Source organism: Notamacropus eugenii, chromosome 1 (assembly GCF_028372415.1).
Source record: "Notamacropus eugenii isolate mMacEug1 chromosome 1, mMacEug1.pri_v2, whole genome shotgun sequence".
NCBI classification, from domain to species: domain Eukaryota; kingdom Metazoa; phylum Chordata; class Mammalia; order Diprotodontia; family Macropodidae; genus Notamacropus; species Notamacropus eugenii.
Genome location: NC_092872.1, coordinates 575798487 through 575817271, shown reverse-complemented (window position 1 = coordinate 575817271; position 18785 = coordinate 575798487).

Sequence of the window (18785 nt, the reverse complement as noted above, 5' to 3'; positions counted from 1 at the left end):
CAGCATTATATATAATGAAGATAAACTAGACATGTTTCCAATAAAAACAGGGGTGATATTAGATTGTCCATTATCACTGCTGTTCAATATTTTATTGGAAATGTTAGCTTTAGCAGTAAGGGAAGAAAAATTAATAGAAGGAATTAGAATAAGCAATGGAGAAATAAAGCTATCAGTGTTTACTGATGATGTGCTTGGAGAATCCTAGATAATCCAGTAAAAGTCTATTTGAAATAAAAAAACAACTTTGACAACATTGCAGGATATAAAATAAATCGACACAAATCATCAGTATTTCCACGTATTACTAACAAAGCCCAGCAGCAAGAAATAGACAGAAACATTCCAGTTAAAGTAATGGTAGACAATATCAAATATTTGGAAGTGTACCTATCAGGACAAACAGAAGGGCTATGTGAACACATTTGCAAAACACTTTTCTCACAAAGAAAGTCAGAAGTATATAACTGGAAAAAAAATCATTAATTGTGTATGGGTAGGCTGAGCGAACATAGTAAAAATGATAGCTCTACCTAAATTAATTTACTTATTCAATGACATGACAATCAAATTACCATTTTTTCATAGAGGTAGAAATATAATAACAAAACACATCTGGAAGAACAAAAGATCCAAAATATTAAGGGAATTAATGAAAAGAAAAGCATGGGAAGGTAGCTTAGTTTTACGAGATACCACATTGCAATCATCCAAACTAATTGGTACTGGTTGACAAAAAGAGTGGTGGATCAGTGGAATAGGTTAGGTACACAACACATCATAGTCAACAACTGTAGCAATCTACTATTTGATAAACCCAAAGACTTTAGATTCTGGGATCATAACTCAGTATTTAACAAAAACTCCTGTAAAAACTGGAAAAAAATGTGGTAGAAACTAGGCAGAGACCAGCATCAGTATTGCTCCATGATCAACATTAATGCTCTTAGCTCTTCTCAGTAATGCAATGAACTAAGTCAATTCCAAAGGACTCATCATGGAAAATGCTATCCATATGCAGAGATAGAATCATGGAGTCTGAATGCAGATCAAAGCATACAATTATCTTCTTTTCCTTGTTTTATTTTTCTGATACTGAGTGGGATTTTCCTGCATTTTATTCAGGCTACAGGAAGCACAGGAGCTGTGGTCCCTGGAAGATGGGACAAGTGCTATTTCTTGGAGCTACATTCTGCCAGTTTCCCTGGGTCTGCTAAGGAATGTGGAGGGGTGGGTCCTAGTGTTGGCATTTGCCTCTTCCACCAAACTTGGGCTCAAGATCTCCAACTGATTTTCTGAGGTGGGACTTGGTGGTGGCTTGCTGCGATGTTTCCCGTCTTGGAATGTGCTCCCCTTTCACCTGAGTGAGACAGACTTTTCTTGCTGATCGTTAAAATCTCCCAGGCTAAAGACCATTCCACCCCTTCTTTCCTCTTGCTCTGCTGTTTCAGATTAATTGTGTGGGACTATTTTATTGTTGTTTGGTGGTGCATGTAGGAGAGCTACAGAGATATACTGCCTTTCACCATCTTGATTCCTGGAAGTAGCATTCTTCCACAGCAGTTCTTAAAGAGAATGTACTTAAGTATGTATACAGTATAATTTATCAATAGAGAAAATTCTTATAACAAGGAATTCTATATCTACACGAAGTGTAGAAACAGGTAGGGAGAGTGACTGAACCTAGGATTTCTTCAATACAGGCAACTTCCAGGTGAGAAAACACCCTCTGCTACTGCAGATTGACATGCTTGTGCATCTGAAAAACATAGAGAATGTTTTATAACATGGAGAAAGTTCAATTCATCCTGAGTACCCCTGTCAGCTTATGTCAGAATTGGGACTTCAATTCTGATTTTCTTGGCTCCAATGTGGATTCTCTACCTATTTTGAAATACAGTATCTTCTTTATAGCAAGGAATATATAAAGTTTATTATATTTTGTGCAATAGATATTTCAACTTTTCAAATGCATAATGATGCAGGAATAATTTTTGCTTTATTCAAGTATGGTTTCAAAATGAGGTTTCATTTTTAAAATTAAGAATACCAAATGTTCTATGAATTTCCTCACATCTTCTACCTTCTCACACTTCATTCCTCAAACACTTCCCACACAATGCTCTTCTGCTTATATTTTCTTTTGGCATCTTTTCTTCTTTACACACCACTTGGAGCTTTTGTGAATGTAAGTATATCCAGTGTTTGTAGGCAATTTTCAGAATAATGTAGAGCAGATGTCACCCATGATGAAACACTTTAAAATGTGAGATACATTACAAGAGCTTGAAAAAAAAAAGACTATTTCGAAGCCATTAATTATAGTTGGATAGATGCAAAAAATTCTGATTCAGTGACTTTTGGCAAGTATCTTTGTCCCCTGCAACATTTTTTTTTTTTTGTGATGTTCTCCCTCACTGGTATTAAGTATGCATTCGGCTCTGTGAAACGTGAGCAAGAAAGCTTTCTGATCTGTTAAAAAAAGTGAGGTATCAAAATGTGAAATATGATAATTGGTCAAACATTCTCACACTGATTGATCAGCGGTTCTGGGGGTGGAGGGTTGTTTGTCACCCAGTTATAGACAGCTTGGGACACACTAATCCCATTTGGAGCACAATTTCAGCCATCTTCATCATCCCTGAAGTTCAGAATATCTGGGAAGAAGATTGGTGCTTGCTGAAAGTACCAAGATTAGGAGCTGAGTGCCATCCCTGCTTTCCTGGTTCCACCTTTAGAAGGTAGAAGGTAGGGATGGAGATAGTATGCCACTAGCTCACCCTTATTGGTAATGCTAATTTCTATTTAATTTGGTGATCTCATAAACCCCTGTGGATCCAATTATCATCCTTTAGCTAAAATTTTCAAATGTAACTATTGAGTTCTTACTTTACCAATGACCTCCAGTTTTACTTCCCTAACTGCCTATAAATGAAATCTTGAACTGAATATCCATTATGTATCTTACTCTAAAAATATTCCAAGCCAAACATCATCTATCCCTGTAAAATCTTTCTCTTCCAAATTTCCTTGTGATTGTCAAGTATATCATCTTGATGCACTTATAATACCAGCACTTGTATAATCATCTTTCCAATCTCCAAGGCTCACAAAGAGATGCAATCCTCAACTTCTCAATATTTCTGTTAACATCATTCCAAACTCTCTTGAACACCTCTTTCTCTCATCAGATACTCTTACCACACTAATTCCTGTCCTGCTTGGACTATTTTATTAACTTTGCAGTTGTTCTACTGGTTGCCATAAGTCTGTCTCTACTCTAATAAATACTCATCAAGTTACCAAAGTAATTTTCTTGAAGTACCCCTTTTTGTCTTCTCATACTCTGTTTTCCCAAACACATTTTTCTATCCAGTGATAATGACCTTTTTATTATTTCTAGAATAAGACATTCCATGCCATGATGCTCTGGATAATTTGATTAACTATTTTCTATGGCTTCAATAATCTCCCTTTTCATCTCAACCTCATGTCTTGTGTGGATTCCTTCTTGAATAAGCTGTAAGAGATCTTTCCCAATCTCTTTTCATTCTAGTGCCTTTCCTCCACTGATTATATACTATTTGTTATTCAAGAGTTCACTGACTCAAGATAAATTCTTTTTTTTCCTACTTCATTACTCAATAACCCACTTTCTCACATACCCCTCCCATTAAAAAACTGAATACCTGAGCGTACCTTATTCCTTGTTGGACATTAGCGTTTGGTCAGGTTGAGCCCTACGCCTATAATGTTCTCAAATGTTCACCTATAAAAATACTATCATCCATTCAGGCCCAACTGAAAGACCACTGCTTCCAAGAGGTTTTCTTTCTATTGTCTTTCCCAGACAAGTCACAAACTATTTTCTCCCCTTACTCTGAAAATCCTTAGCGTATTACTTCTTTTAAGCATAAAATAGTTATATTTGATATTAAATCACTAGATTGTATTGTATTAACCAAAAGAAACTGGTCTTTTTAAATCATATGTCCCAGTACCAAGCATTGATTTTTGCATTCATTAAGCACAAAATATTTAATAAGTGCATTTTCACGGCAGGGATTAGGAATACAAAAAAAACCAATAATTATGAAACAGTCCCTTTCCTGAAAATGCTTAAATTCTACTGGTGTTGGCAACATGGACAAATGCAAACATATATGAAATAGAAAATAAATTTATGTTAATATGATTTTGAAATTAAAATACTGACTTGAAAGATTAGGATTGGGTGAACTTTGAATACAGCACAAGTACTGAGTCTTAAAGTAAATTCATTATTGTAGGAGGTCTAAGTGAGGAAAGTTTTTGTGATGCAAATTGGGTATGGGAAATACAAGGGGTAGAGGTGACTTACAGAGTTATCTTGTGAGAAACAAAGATAAAGTGAGTTTTATTGAGTTATAGAGGGAATGAAGGGATGAACTGTGTAATTAGACTGCAAAATACATTGTGGCCTAGTTGTAAGGTGATTTATTTATCAAAGAAAAGAGTTTGTATTTGATCTTAGAAGTCAGAAGAAGCCACAAATTTTACTGAGTAGGAAAGAGATACAGTAAGATTAACACCTGTACTAATTAAATATCAGGTGCAATCCCTGCCTCAATTTGATTCTCACAACAATCTTTTGATAAAAGTTAGAGCAAGTGTGATGATTCCCATTTTGTAAATAATTAAACAAGGGCTCAAAGAAGTGAAATGATTCCACCAAGTTCTCCAATCTAATAAATCAGGATGGCAGGATTGGAAACCATTGCTTGAATTTAAGTATCCTGGGTTTTTCTCATTTTATCCTAACTCATTTATTGAAAGATTAATTTTTAAAAATCAAATTAATGAGTATAATGCTCAAGATAAACTTTTTGAATTTTTATTCAGAATATAGCATAACTTCTATATGGTTATAAAAATTCTGGAACAATTATTTTCTTAGTTCCACACAGAATACTAAGGATACTCATCATTGTGTGAACATGGGTGGTTCATGTAAGCTAAAATGCACCTTGCATCAATATGACCAAGGCACCTGTAATAATGGGAAATTGATGTGCTGTTTTAGTTCTTGAGTATATAGATTGCTCATTAAAAAGAGGAACAGGAAAGCATGGTCGTTCCAGGATCTGTGTTATGGAAGCATCAGAACATAGAAGATGAGAGAAACTGAAATGCATCGAGTAATTTTACTATAATTTTAATAAAGGAATCCCCATATGTAAAGCAAACTTTCTAAAGCAGACAGGATTCCTGTGTCATTTTTTTTTTTATTTGAAGCAGTGAAGCAACTATATCAAATACTAGACTAGGAATTTACATTCTGTCTTAAGGAGGGTGGTAATGTTGCATAGTGGATGAAGCATCCACACTGAAGTCATAAAAGACCTTGGTTAAATCCCCAGCAAAGTTTTATATTCACTGTGAAACCCTGGAGATGTTACAATCTTCTTAGCCTTGAAGCCAATTTTTAAAGTTAAAGTTGTACATAAAAGTGAACATCTGAAGTGGTAGATTTGTTTTTCTCATCTGCAAATTTTCTGTATTGATGAAATCCCAGGTTTTATTCATCTATTTTTTTTCTCAACATTTTACTCAACATTTTATCTAGATGCAGAGCTTCATTATTGATAATTTGTTATCTCTCCATACTTAGGTACTACTGTACATGGTCTTTAAACACTTCTCTGGCCAAACCAATTCAAGTTCTGTTTTGAAGTTCTAGCAGTGATCCTCTTAGTCCTAAATGTGGCTGAACTGTAAGGGCAGGTATACAATCCATTCATTACTGGGATTGTGTTCAAATCCTCTGTCTTTAAGTAAGTTATTTCATAGTTACCCCCCAAAAGCCTTGAAATACCTATGTCACTTCAATGCCACAGAGGCATCAGAACAGAAATGCAGGAGAGATTGATTTCTAAATATGTAGGAAATGCAGAGAAAGAAAAGTATACACCATGCCAAAGTATCAGTATAAAAATTTTCAATAAAACTTTCCTAGAAGTCTATTAAAAAACATTCCAAATGTTTTCTCCATGACCAAAATTTATTAAATCAGGGATATAAAAATTTTTCACGATTATGCAAGAAATGAACGTATTTGAGTATTTTAATATTTGAAAGTTTCAAAAGACAATAAAACCCTTTTAGGTATATGAATAGATACAGAATAGACCTTTGAGAAAAATTGAACATTTTTAAATATTTAAAATTATAAACATTGGTTGATCCCCCTTTAATATGAAAAAAGTATATATCCACAAATAAAAGCTGATATCATCTCCATCAGCAAAATGCTTGAATAATTTCCTCCCAAACAAGTAAAATTTAGGATGTCCAGTTTTTCTTCTATTCTTTTTTTACAAAGCTCTAGGAGAGGTATCCAGACCAGTAAAAGAAGAAAGATTATGAAAATATATGAACATTCAGCAGAGGATTCCAAGTTAACCTTTTGTAGAAGACACAGTATTTACCTAGGAAAATTTTAGATAATGAATAAATGAACTTAATGAGGAAATAATAAGTAAATAAATAAACAATAGCTAGGATTTGACTATTGCCTAGTAGGTCTCAGACTTTGGGCTAAGTACTCTATAAATATGAACTCATTTGAAACTTTGCACATACCCGGATGGTAGGTATGATTATAATACTCATTGGGCATTTAAGGAAAGTGAGATAAAGAAAGGGAAAATGCTTTGAACAGGTGAAATAATGAGCAAGTGTCTGGGGTCAGATTTGAATTCAGGTTTTCTTGATGCCATTCCAAACAATCAATCCACTGACTCACTTAGCTTCCTGTAAATATTTCAGTTAAATTTCAGAATGCAAAAGAAGTCAATAAAAATGTCAACATTTCTATACAATATTTGTATAAATGTATAAAGTATCTGACTGTAATTTATTAAAAAACCTGCAAGACTTCTATGTGCTCAACAATCTCTTTGCAGAATTAAATTATATAATAATTAAAGTTCAGTTCCTCATTCATGGTTGACCGATACTAAGATGATGAAAAAGATTTATTTTTTCATTTTTGATTATTTATTTATTTTCATTTCTTTATTCTTTATTACTGTTTATTGTTTATTTATTATTCCTATTTAGCTTTTTCAGTCATATCTGTTTATTTGTTATTGCTTTGAGGGTTTATTTGAAAAAGATCCTGGAGTTATTTACCATTTCCTTCTCCTGATCATTTTACAGATGAAGAAACTGAAACAAACAGGACTAATTGACTTAGCCAGGGTCACACAGCTAATAAGTGCCTAAGGCCAATTTTGAATTGATAACTTCCTGATTAGATGGTTGGTACTCATACCACATAGCTACTGCGCCACAGAACTACTCTGTAACACAATAATAGCACTAACTAAATCAGTTTACACAGTGAGCATTTTAAGAACCAAAGAGACAAGAACAATCTGGTGCAAGCCCTCATCACTCAAAACCTGCACTATCCAAATAACGTAAAACTGGGTCTCTTCCCACTCCAGTGCATCCTACACTCAGCAGACAAAATGATCTTTCTTTCTTTCATAGTTAAACATTTAAAAATAAATTTTTGTTTTTAGTTTTTAAAATTCTCTTTTTAAGATTTTGAGTTCTAAAATTTCTCCCTTTCTTCTCCTCCCTCTTCAAATACAATATGTAATCTGATAGGAGCTTTATATGTAAAATAGTGTTAAACATATTTCCAACTTAGTCGTGTTATGAAAGAAGAATCAGCAAAACGTGGACAAATTCTGAGAAGAAAAGAAAATAGCATTCTTTCATCTGCATTCAAACTGCATTGTTCTTTCTGGAAGTCAGGCAGCTTGGACTACTCACAGGTTGTGGTTTGTCTTTTGGCCTTGAAGAGGACAATGACATCAGGGAGATAATGACATGACTTTCAATTGACTTTGATTTGAGTGAATGAGGGTTGTGCAAAGTCACCAGCTTTAATTTCTCATCTGCAGCCATCTGTGAACAGTTGGTAGATGGAATTCACTACTATGCAAAGGCAAATTTATTTAAAAAAAATTTAAAATATCAGAAGCATTTATTGATCATTGGATAGCAGGTCTCAGACAATAAAATTACAATTTTACCCAAACTAATTTTTAATTCAACAAAATCTCTGTTAAATTAAAACAAATATTGAATTAGGAAAAAAAAACAGTAAAATTCATTTGAAAAAATAAAAACATCAAGAATGTCAAAGCAAATTATGAAAAAAAAGTAAGGGAATGTAATTTAGCAGTAACAGATTGTAAACAACATTATCAGACAGAAAAGAAGAAAATAGTCTGTTTTCATCTGCATTCAAACTCCATTGTTCTTTCTCTAGAAGTCAGGCAGCTTGGACTGTTCACAGGTTGTGGTTTGTCTTTTGTCCTTGAAGAGGACCAAAACTATCTGGCACTAGCTTTGAAACAGAAAGGTTGATCACTGGAATAGAGAAGATACAGAATTTATAGCAGCGAATAAACGTTGAAACCTTGCATTTGAAAAATATAAAGACAACATTTTGGATAATGATTCATTATTTGGGGAACAATTGGGGAAAAACAGAATAATATGGCAGAAAGCGGACACACCAAAATATCTTGCACCATTTGCCAAGATAAGGACAAACTGGATACATAGCCTAGCTCTAATGCGTGATTTTATATGAAAATTAGAAGAACTTAGGAAATACTACTTATCAGTCTTATGGTTAGGTAAATGGTTCATAAAGAAAGAAGAGACAGAGAACAAAGTTTCATGTAAAACAGACAATTTTGATTACATTAAACTAAAAAGTTTTTGTACAAGTAAAACAATTGTGGTCAAGATCAGAAGGAAAGTAGAAAACTAGGGGTGGAACTTTTTATAGACAGATTATTACAGAAATGTCTCATATTTTAAAAAAAAATTGTAAATAATTTTGTTAAACTTATAAGAGTGCAAGTCATACCCCAATTGATAAGTGGTCAAAGGATATGAATAGGCAATTTTCCAATGAAAAAATCAAAACACTTGTTAGATGAAAAAATCCTCTAAATCATTATTGAAGAGAGAAATGAAGATTAAAACAGACTTGTGATATCATTTATACTTACTAATTGGCTAAACAGAAAGGGAAAGTGACAAATGTTGGAGGGGATATGGAAAAAATTGAGACACTAACTGATTATTGGTGGAATTGTGAATTGATCCAACTATTTTGAAGAGCAATCAGGAATTATACCCAATGAGTTATTAAAATCCCTATTCCCTTTGGTCCAGCAATATCACTACTTGATCTATTTCTGAAGATAATTGGTGAAAAAGGAAAAATACACAAACAAAAATGCAACAAAAACAACAACAACCTTTTGGTCTAAAATGTGTTTAGCATTTTCTTTGTTGTGGCAAAGAACTGGAAATTGCAGGGATGCCTACGAATTGGGGAATTGCTGAATAAGTTGTGGTATATGATTGAGATGAATATTACTCTGATAAAAGAAATTATGAGCCCAATGATTTCAGAAAAATATACAAAGACTTGGACAAAATAATGAAAAGAAAATTGAACAAAACTGAGAGAACAATGCATATGATAAAAGCAATATGTTTGGATGAATTATATTAAGTGAATAAGTTATTTTGACTATTACAAATGCTCAATTTAACTACAAAACACTTGAAGAAAGATGTTATCTGCATCTGAAGAAAGAACAAATGAATACAAGAATGAATAGAAAAAATGTGCATACATACACTTCTTTGTTTCTAAAGGTAGCCATCACTAGGATGGGGGAGGGAATAAAAAAAGGAAATTAAAAGGCTAATTTTGTTGTGTATTTGAGAGAAAGAACAATTGTACATAGCAGATTTACAATACCATAAGCAATCATCATTTTTATTATACTATGTTATGGAAATCTTTTTTATTCTATGAATTAAAAATATTTTTAAAACAACTTCACAAAATAAAAATAAAGCAAGGGTATAACCAAGTCATTCCTATACTCAACAAACTCCAGTGGCTCACAGTTGCTTCCAGGTTGAAATAGAAAAATCCTCATTTTGAATGTTAAAAAATTTCACAGCCTGGTCCCTGGCTAGTTTCCTTATACTTTACTCATATTCATTGCCTCAACTTTATATATTCAGGGTCCCTCACTGGTCTTCTTTCTGCTCTGCACACACGAAATCACTTCTAGTCACCTGAGTCTGGAATACTCTGTGCTCACCTTCACCTCCATGCTTTTATGACTTCCTTCAGAACTCAGATTAAACAATATCATCTAAAAGAGACCATTCTGATCACATGAACAACAAAACTAACAGAAACCATATGATTATCTCAATAAATACAGAAAAACCTTTTGACAAAATTAAAACACCCATTCCTATTGCAAACACTGGAGATCACAGGAATAAATGGAGCCTTTCTTAAAACGATAAGTAGCATCTACATAAAACCATCAGCAAGCATTAATAGGGATAAACTAGAAGCATTTCCAGTAAGATCAGGGGTGAAATATGGGTGCTCATTTTCCCCACTGTTATTCAATATAGTACTAGAAATATTAGCTTTAGCAATAAGAGGAGAAAAAGAAATAGAAAGAATTAGCATAGGCAGAGAAGAAACTAAATTATCACTCTTTGCAGACAATATGATGATATAGGGAATCCTAGAGAATGAAATAAAAAACTACTTGAAGTAATAACTAACTTTAGCAAAGTTGCAGGATATAAAATAAACCAACATAAATCATCTGCATCTCTATATATTACTAACAAAACCTAACAGCAAGAGATACAGAAATCCCATTTAAAGTTATTGTAGACACTATAAAATATTTGGGAGTGTACCTGACAAAACAAACCCAGGGACTACATCAACACAATTACAAAAACCCTTTTCATACACATAAGGTCAGATCTAAATAACAGGAAAAACCTCAGTTGCTTGTGAGTAGGCTGAGGTAATATAATGAAAATGACAATTCTACTTAATTTATTGCTCAGTGCCATACCAATAAAACTATCAAAAATTATTTTATAGGGCTAGAAAAATGATATCAACATTAATCTGGAAGAACAAAATGTCCATAACATCAAGGGAATTAATGAATTAAAGGAATTAGCAAATAGAAATACTAGGGAAGGGGGACTAGCCATGCCAGATGTTAAATTGCATTATAAAGCAATTATATATAAAGTATCTGAGATAAAAGCCTCATTTCTAAAATACAAGGAGAACTGAGTCAAATGTACAAAAATACAAATCATTCTCCAACTGATAAATGGTCAAAGGATATGAAGAGGCAGTTTTCAGAGAAAGAAATTAAAGCTATCTAGAGTCATATGAAGAAATGCTCTATATCACTACCGATTAGAGAGATGTAAATCAAAGCAACTCTGAGGTACTACATCACACCTATGAGATTGGCTAACATGACAAAATGGGAAAATGGTAAATGTTGGCGAAGATGTGGGGAAGTTGGAACCTTAATTCACCGGTGGTGAAGCTGTGAGCTAACCCAACCATTCTGGAGAGCAGTTTGGAACTATACCCTAAGGGTTATAAAAATGCGCATACCTTTTGACCCTGTAATACCACTTCCAGGGTTGTATCCCAAAGAGATCATAAGAATTGTTAAAGGTTCCCCATGTTCAAAAATATCTGTAGCATCTCTTTTTAGAGTGACTAAGAACTGGAAATCAATTGCCCATCAATTGAGGAATAGCTGAAGAAGTTGTGGTATATGAATGTAATGGAATAATATTTTGCTATAAGAGATGACAGACTTCAGAAAAGCCTCGAAAGTCTCATATGAGCTAATACTGAGTGATGCGAGTAGAACCAGGGGAATATTATTTACAGTAACAGCCTCAGTGTGTGAGGACAGATTTTGATAGACTTAGCCCTTCTCAGTAATGTAAGAACCTAAAACATCTCCAAAGGCCTCATGATACAAAATATTCTCCTCATCCAGAGAAAGAAATATGGAGTCACAAAACAGAATGAAGCAGACTGTTTTCTCTTTTGTTATATTTTCTTTTGTTTTCTAAGTGCTTTCTCCCATTCACTATAATTCTTCTATGAAACAACTAGTGTGAAAATATGTTTAATAAGAATGTATGTGTTCAACCCACGTAAGATTGTATGCCTTCTTAGGGGATGGAGGAGGGGGAGAGGAGAAGAAATTTAAAACTTATGGAAGTGAATGTTGAAAACTAAAAAGAAATAAAGTAATAAAATTGAAAAAAAAAGAGACATTTCCAAATTCATCATATTCACATCCCTCTCCTATAAAAACCCTGTTAGGGCTTTTCTTTCCATGTGATTTGTACTTAATCATATATATACATATATACATATATAGATATATACATATACACACACACACATATACATATATACATATATATATATATATATAGTTGGAATCTTTTGATTTATCAAAGAGGAGATTAAAATAGTCACTGAATATTGTGCCTTATGTACAGAACTTATTCCACTGATCCACCACTCTATTTTTTAGTCAATACCAATTAGTTTTGATGATTGCTGCTTTAAAATACAATCTAAGATCTGATACAGCTATTCTACCTTCCCTTGCATTTTTTTTCATTAATTCCCTTCATATTCTGGACTTTGTTTTGTTTTTGATGAATTTTGTCATTGTTATTTTAAGCTCTATATAATTATTTTTTTTGTAGTTTGATTTGTATGTCACTGAATAATCAATTTAATTCAGGTAGAATTGTCATTTTCATTATATTATCTTGCTCCACACATGAATGACTGGAATTTCCCCAAATATTTAGATCTGAATTTATTTGCATGAAAACTGCTTTGTAATTGTTTACATAAAATTCATGAGTTTGTTTTGGTGGGTGGACTCTGAAATATTCTATAATGTCTATAGAGACAAGTTCCAGGAGGAGAAGACTCAGATGGAAAGGGAGTTGATTGATTTGTATGAGAGGCTTTTTATGCTGCACTATTCAAGCTCTGCTTTAGAAGAGCAAGCTGGAGACTATGAGGTGGTGGAGAAAGAGCTGTTGCTACTTTGGCTCACAAAATGAGACAAAGTTAACAAAAGGAAAGTGAATGCAGCTCTTGAACAGCCTGGGCTTGATTTGGGCCCAAACACAGGCTAGGACAATGCATGAGAGGAGAATGGAACAAATGAGGAGCCTGAGGTTTGGCCAGTACTAAGAAAGAAGAAAGAGAATCAGGGGGTCCTGGAGTTTTGGGGGAGGTAATTGAGGATTTTACTCAGTAGGAGGTCAGAGATATTTTGAGTTGGTTCACCCAAAGGATGGGAGAATCATTGGTACTTTGAATGGTGAGAATCAGCAAAGAAGATAAATTTCCTTAAGAGAGAAGAGTAAATAGCCAGTAGATTCAAAAGTGGAATATATTGGTTTACCATTCCTTCTTCAATTCATTTTTACAAATGAGCAAACTGAGGCAAACAGGGTTAAGTGACATGTCTTACTCCCATTATATATTTGAGAAATGAGGCTTTTATCAGAGAAACTTGCTGTATTTTTAAAAATTGCTTCACTATCTATTGCTAAATTTTAGCGAAAATTATCCCCTTTAATCCAGATTATGCCTTTCATTCAGGTACATTTTGGCTATTGCTTTGTCTGAGATCATGATTACTACTTCTTTTGTTTTTTTAACTTCAGCTGACATACATAAAGCTGAAGCCCCTTATTTGAATCCTGTATGTTTCTTTTTGTTTTAGATGTGTCTCATGTAAACAACATATTGTTGGATTCTGATTTTTTATCCATTCTGCTATTCGCTTCCATTTTATCAGTGAACTCATCCCATTCACATTCACAGTTATGATTATTGTGTATTTCCCTCTATCCCATTTCTTCTGTTTCTTCTTTTCTCTTTTTTATTATACTGTCCCTCCTTAAAAGTTTATTTTGCTTTTAACCACTGCCTCATTTATTCTTTCCTCCTTTTTGTCACACACACACCCCTTACCCATTTTTTATATTCTTTTCTCCTATTTCCTTATCGGATAACTTACAGCTCTTTACTTAATTTTCTCTCTCTCTGTCTCTCTCTCTCTCATTTTTCTCCCCACTATGAACCAATTCTGATTAAAGTGAGGTACCAGTATTTCCCAGCCCCCATTTTCCTCTCAATTGTAAAAAGCTTTTCCTTGTATGCCTCTTTAGTGTCAGTAAAATTTCCCCACTCTACCTTTTCCTCTTCTCTGAATATATCTCTTTCTCATCCCTTAATTTTTAGGGGAGAGTATTCCAACACTATTGACTGACATCTATATCCTCTATGTAAACTTTTAACTGCTCTAATAGTGATAAACTTCTTAGGCATTACTTGTACCATCTTCCTATGTAGGAATGCAAACAGTTTAACTTTATTGAGACTCTTAGGATTTTTCTTTTTATTTGTATTTTTGCCTTTTTGTGCTTTTCTTGGGTCTTGTGTTTTATATAAAATTTTCTACTCAACTCTGATGTTCTCATCACAAATACTTAAAAGTTCTCCAATTCAGTAGACATCCCATACCCCCAGGATTCTACTTAGTTTTACTCGTTATGTTACTCTTGATTATAATCCTGACCCTTTTGGCTTCCAGAATGTTATATTTTAAGGTCTCTGCTCCTTTAATGAGGAAGTCACTAAATCTTATGTTATGTTGTCTGAAACTCCACAATATTTGATTTCTTTCTGGCTGCTTGAAGTATTTTCTCTTAAACTTAGGAGCTCTGGAATTTGGCTATAATATTCTTGTGATTTTTCATTTCATTTTGAAATCTCTTTCTAAAGGTTATTGATGGGTTATTTCACTTTCTTGAAATATGAAATCTAGGTACTTTCTTTGATGATGTCTCTCAAGTAGTCCAAAAATGTGTAAATTATCTCTCCTTGATCTATTTTCTAAGAAAGTTCTGTTTCTGATGAGATATTCCAAAGTTTCTTCTATTTTTTTCATCCATTTGACTTTGTTTATTATTTCTTGATGTGTAATGGAGTCATTAGCTTCTGCTTACCCAATTTTAATTTTTAGTATATTATATTTTTTTTAGTGAAATTTTATTCTTCTTTTTCTATTTGGCCAATTCTGCATTTTTAAACTTTTATCCTTCACTTCTACAAGGTTTTGTGTTCCCAATATGTTCTCTATCTCTCCCTCTCCACTGAAAGTGTAATGATATTTTAAACGTGAAGACTTTTCCCATTTTTTAATAGACCCATGTGGTCTTCTTAAGTCACTTGGAAACCTCAGTGACATGTGTCTAAGTCACATGGAATAGGAAGGGGTGGAGCTAGAGCAGAGCTGAGAGAAAATTTGGCCAGAACAATCAGAATTGAGGGAGAGAGAGAAAAGCAGGCAACTAGCTACCATGAGTGATAGAGCTTGTTTGTTATTTTGTTTAAGGGAGCCTGTTTATGAGCTATTTAAGGGAGCAGTTTGTGGGAATCCTAACAAAAGGAAGGTTTCAGAATGGTATTGCCCTCTGCATTGTTAGTGTGTATAGATTTCTTTGTTACTGTGATGGATTTGGCTTTCTGGTGTTGAGACTTGGCATGCTGTAGATTGAATAAATGTTCTGGTTCTGTCTTCCATGTGGAGAGTCTGTTGTATTTTGCAATCCAGAATTGTGCTGGCATATTCAAGACTGCTGCAAGTACTATGAATATTGCATTGGTGTTACAAATGGCAACAAGGATGAGGTCGTGAAATATCAGACCTTTATTTGGAGGCAGAAAGACTGTAGAAAGAGAAATGGACATCCCAAAATGGGAGGATTTACCTAATTTCTTGCTGGTGAGAGAACAGGCTAACAGCATAGGACTTTGTGAAAACTAGCATTCTGAGACGTGAAGTGAACATGTCTAAAGTTCAATCTAATTTGATACCATGTGATTTTAAGTACTTTGAAGCTAGAAAATCCGTTTGCTTTTGTACAGTTTGTAATTATAATGGCCAGAAGTGTTGCTGTGAACTGTTTTCTGGTCCTGAGCCACATTTTCCTGCTAATAAAAGCAGCAGTCATGTTCCTTCACCATGGGAAAGAAAAGGGATTACTTAGAGCATCACATTCGAAGGGAATTCAGGTGACCTCTGGTTCTGCTCAGGTCCAAACAGGAGGTCCTTTCACAATGTTTCCAATAAATAGTTTTCTGGTTTTCCTTAAAAACCTCTGGTGAAGGAGAACTTACTGCCTCTTAATACAATGACTTTTCTTTTTCAAGCAGGAGGTGCTAGGGTGTTAGTTTTCTAAATTCCCCTGGAAAGTTTAAGAGATTGGCCTTGAGGTTGGGTTGTAAGTTAGCTAGAGCCCATGATGCTTTGAGCTGCAGAGTGCTCCCAGGAGTCCAGGGCATTGAGATTTGATGGACATAGTTGATAAGGTAGTGAGAATGGGTTATATGTGAAATTATGTGTAAATTATTTAGTGAAGTACCTGGAATATTGTAGGAGATTAATAATTTTCATTCTCTCTCGACATCCACTGCTCAGTACTTGGTAATGGACTACTTTGTTGGTGGAGACCTGCTGACTTTGCTGATTCATTTTGGTTATTGCAACCTCTCAGAGCTAGTATAGTTTTATCTGCCTGAGATGGTCATTCACTGACTACACCAGCTGGACTATGTGCAGAGGCACTCAGCATCCCAGAGATTTAGGTCCATGCCCCTCCCACTGCTCAGAGTCCCAATCTAGGACCAATAGATTGTCAAATTTTCCTCTTTCCAATTCCCACTCACCAGGCCAACCTGTCTGCCCTTTCTTCTAAGGACCGAGGAGTCCTGATTCATAATCTTATACCTCCCAAATTCCAGCATCTAGACCCCTATTCCCTGAATATTTTATCCATCCATTCTTGGCCACCAATTCCACCTTTCTTCTCCCCAAGGACTGAGGAGTCCTGGACCCCTGGCCACACCTTGAAGCCATTGCTTATCTCCAGTGATCAGCCCTTCAATGTGTTGCTACCTTGACATACTTATAATAAACTTCTTTAATTCTCTTTGTCCTGAGTTTTGTCACATTAATCAGGATGAAAATTCCTAATGAAGAATTTTCCTTTAAAGAACACATTGACGGGCTGATTACCAGAGGTCAGTAATGGCTTAATCAGCTTTTACAGATAACTTTTGTAATGAGATAAAAACACTTCAGATGAGGCCACATCAGTGAAAGAGGTTGGGCCTTTGCATCTCACCTCCATCCCAAGGTAGGAGTTTGTGACCATTTTCAGGTACAAAGAGGTAGGGGGTGATTTTTATGCATGAAAATATCAGGGAATACAAATCTACAGACTGAGTTACACTTCCCCCAACACTAAGTAACAAACAAATCTGAGAATAATGGGTCGCTGAGCAATCATAACTTTCAATATTGGCAATAGGAAGATCAGAGAAATTTTTAGTGGCACCTTCTCAGCTTCTTTTTCCATTTTCATAAACCTGAAGAAAAGTAGGAATCCTGAGACTTCCCACTCAATTCTGGAAACCAGGAGTCAAATCACTCTTCTTTCCAGCTCTCACCAAGACCTCTTACCTTTCACACAGTTGAAAAACACTGAATAACAAATCTCTTGCAATGAAGAGAGAATCTCATACAATTGACCCTTTGAGTCGAAGGTGACACTGGAATTTCACTATTTAATATGAGGACAGAAGCCATCTTCTAAAGAAAGCAAGATTTCCTTCTATAAAATCCTTTCATCTAGTTTGAGTCTAACAATTCTAATAATCTTGCAGCTTTGAATAAATTTTTTTCACTTTCTATGTCTCAATTTCAATTCTTTTGAAATAACAAGCTTTTATTAAATAATCTCTAAAGCCTGTCTCAGTTGTGAATTTTTGGGGTCTGAAATAGAAAGAAATGAGGAACTGTTACAGAAATGGTGCCTGACAGTGGTGAAAGAGGAAATGAACTAGAGTTGATAAAACAGTGATCAAGAGGAAAGAGAGCTCTACTGGGGACTTGGCCAAAGGGAGCTGATACTTCAGACAAGTCTCTAGGATATCCCAGGAAGACTTGCAATGGAAATTCTTTTTCTTTTTCTTTTTCCTGTTCTGATCCATATTCTCTTCTTAATTTAATTTTTAAAGTTATTTTATTTTTTTTCAGTATTCTACAATCACTTCCATATGTTAGATTTTTTTCCCTCCTACCTCCCCACTCCCTCCCTGAGACAGCATACAATTTTATATAAGTTCTACACATACATTGCTATTAAATACATTTTCACCTTAGTCATGTTACATAGAAGAATTAACATGACTGTGAGAAATCATAAAACAAAATAAAACATAATACAAAAGAAAATGATCTGCTTCATTCTATGCTTGAATTCCATAGCTCTTTCTCTGGATGTAGAAGGCATTTTGCCATAAGAAACCACTGAGAATTTTTTAAGTCCTTGAATTACAATGAAGTACTAAGTTTCCCAGAAAAATTTCTTGCACACTGTGGTTATTGCTGTGTACAGACTTCTCCTGGTTCTGCTCCTTTTGCTCAGCATCAGTTCATATAAGTTTTTCTAGGCTTCTCTGAAGTCTTCCTGTTCATCATTTCTTATAGCACAATACTATTCCATTACATTCATTTCCACAATTTATTCAGCCATTTCCCAATTGATGGGCATCCCCTTGAATTCCAGTATTTGGCCACGACAAAGAGAGCTATTATAAATATTTTTGTACATGTGGGACCCTTTCCCATTTTTATGATCTCTTGGGGACACAGTCCTAGAAGCTGGGTCAAAGGGTATGCATATTTTTGTAGCCCTTTGGGCATAATTCCAAATTGTTCTCC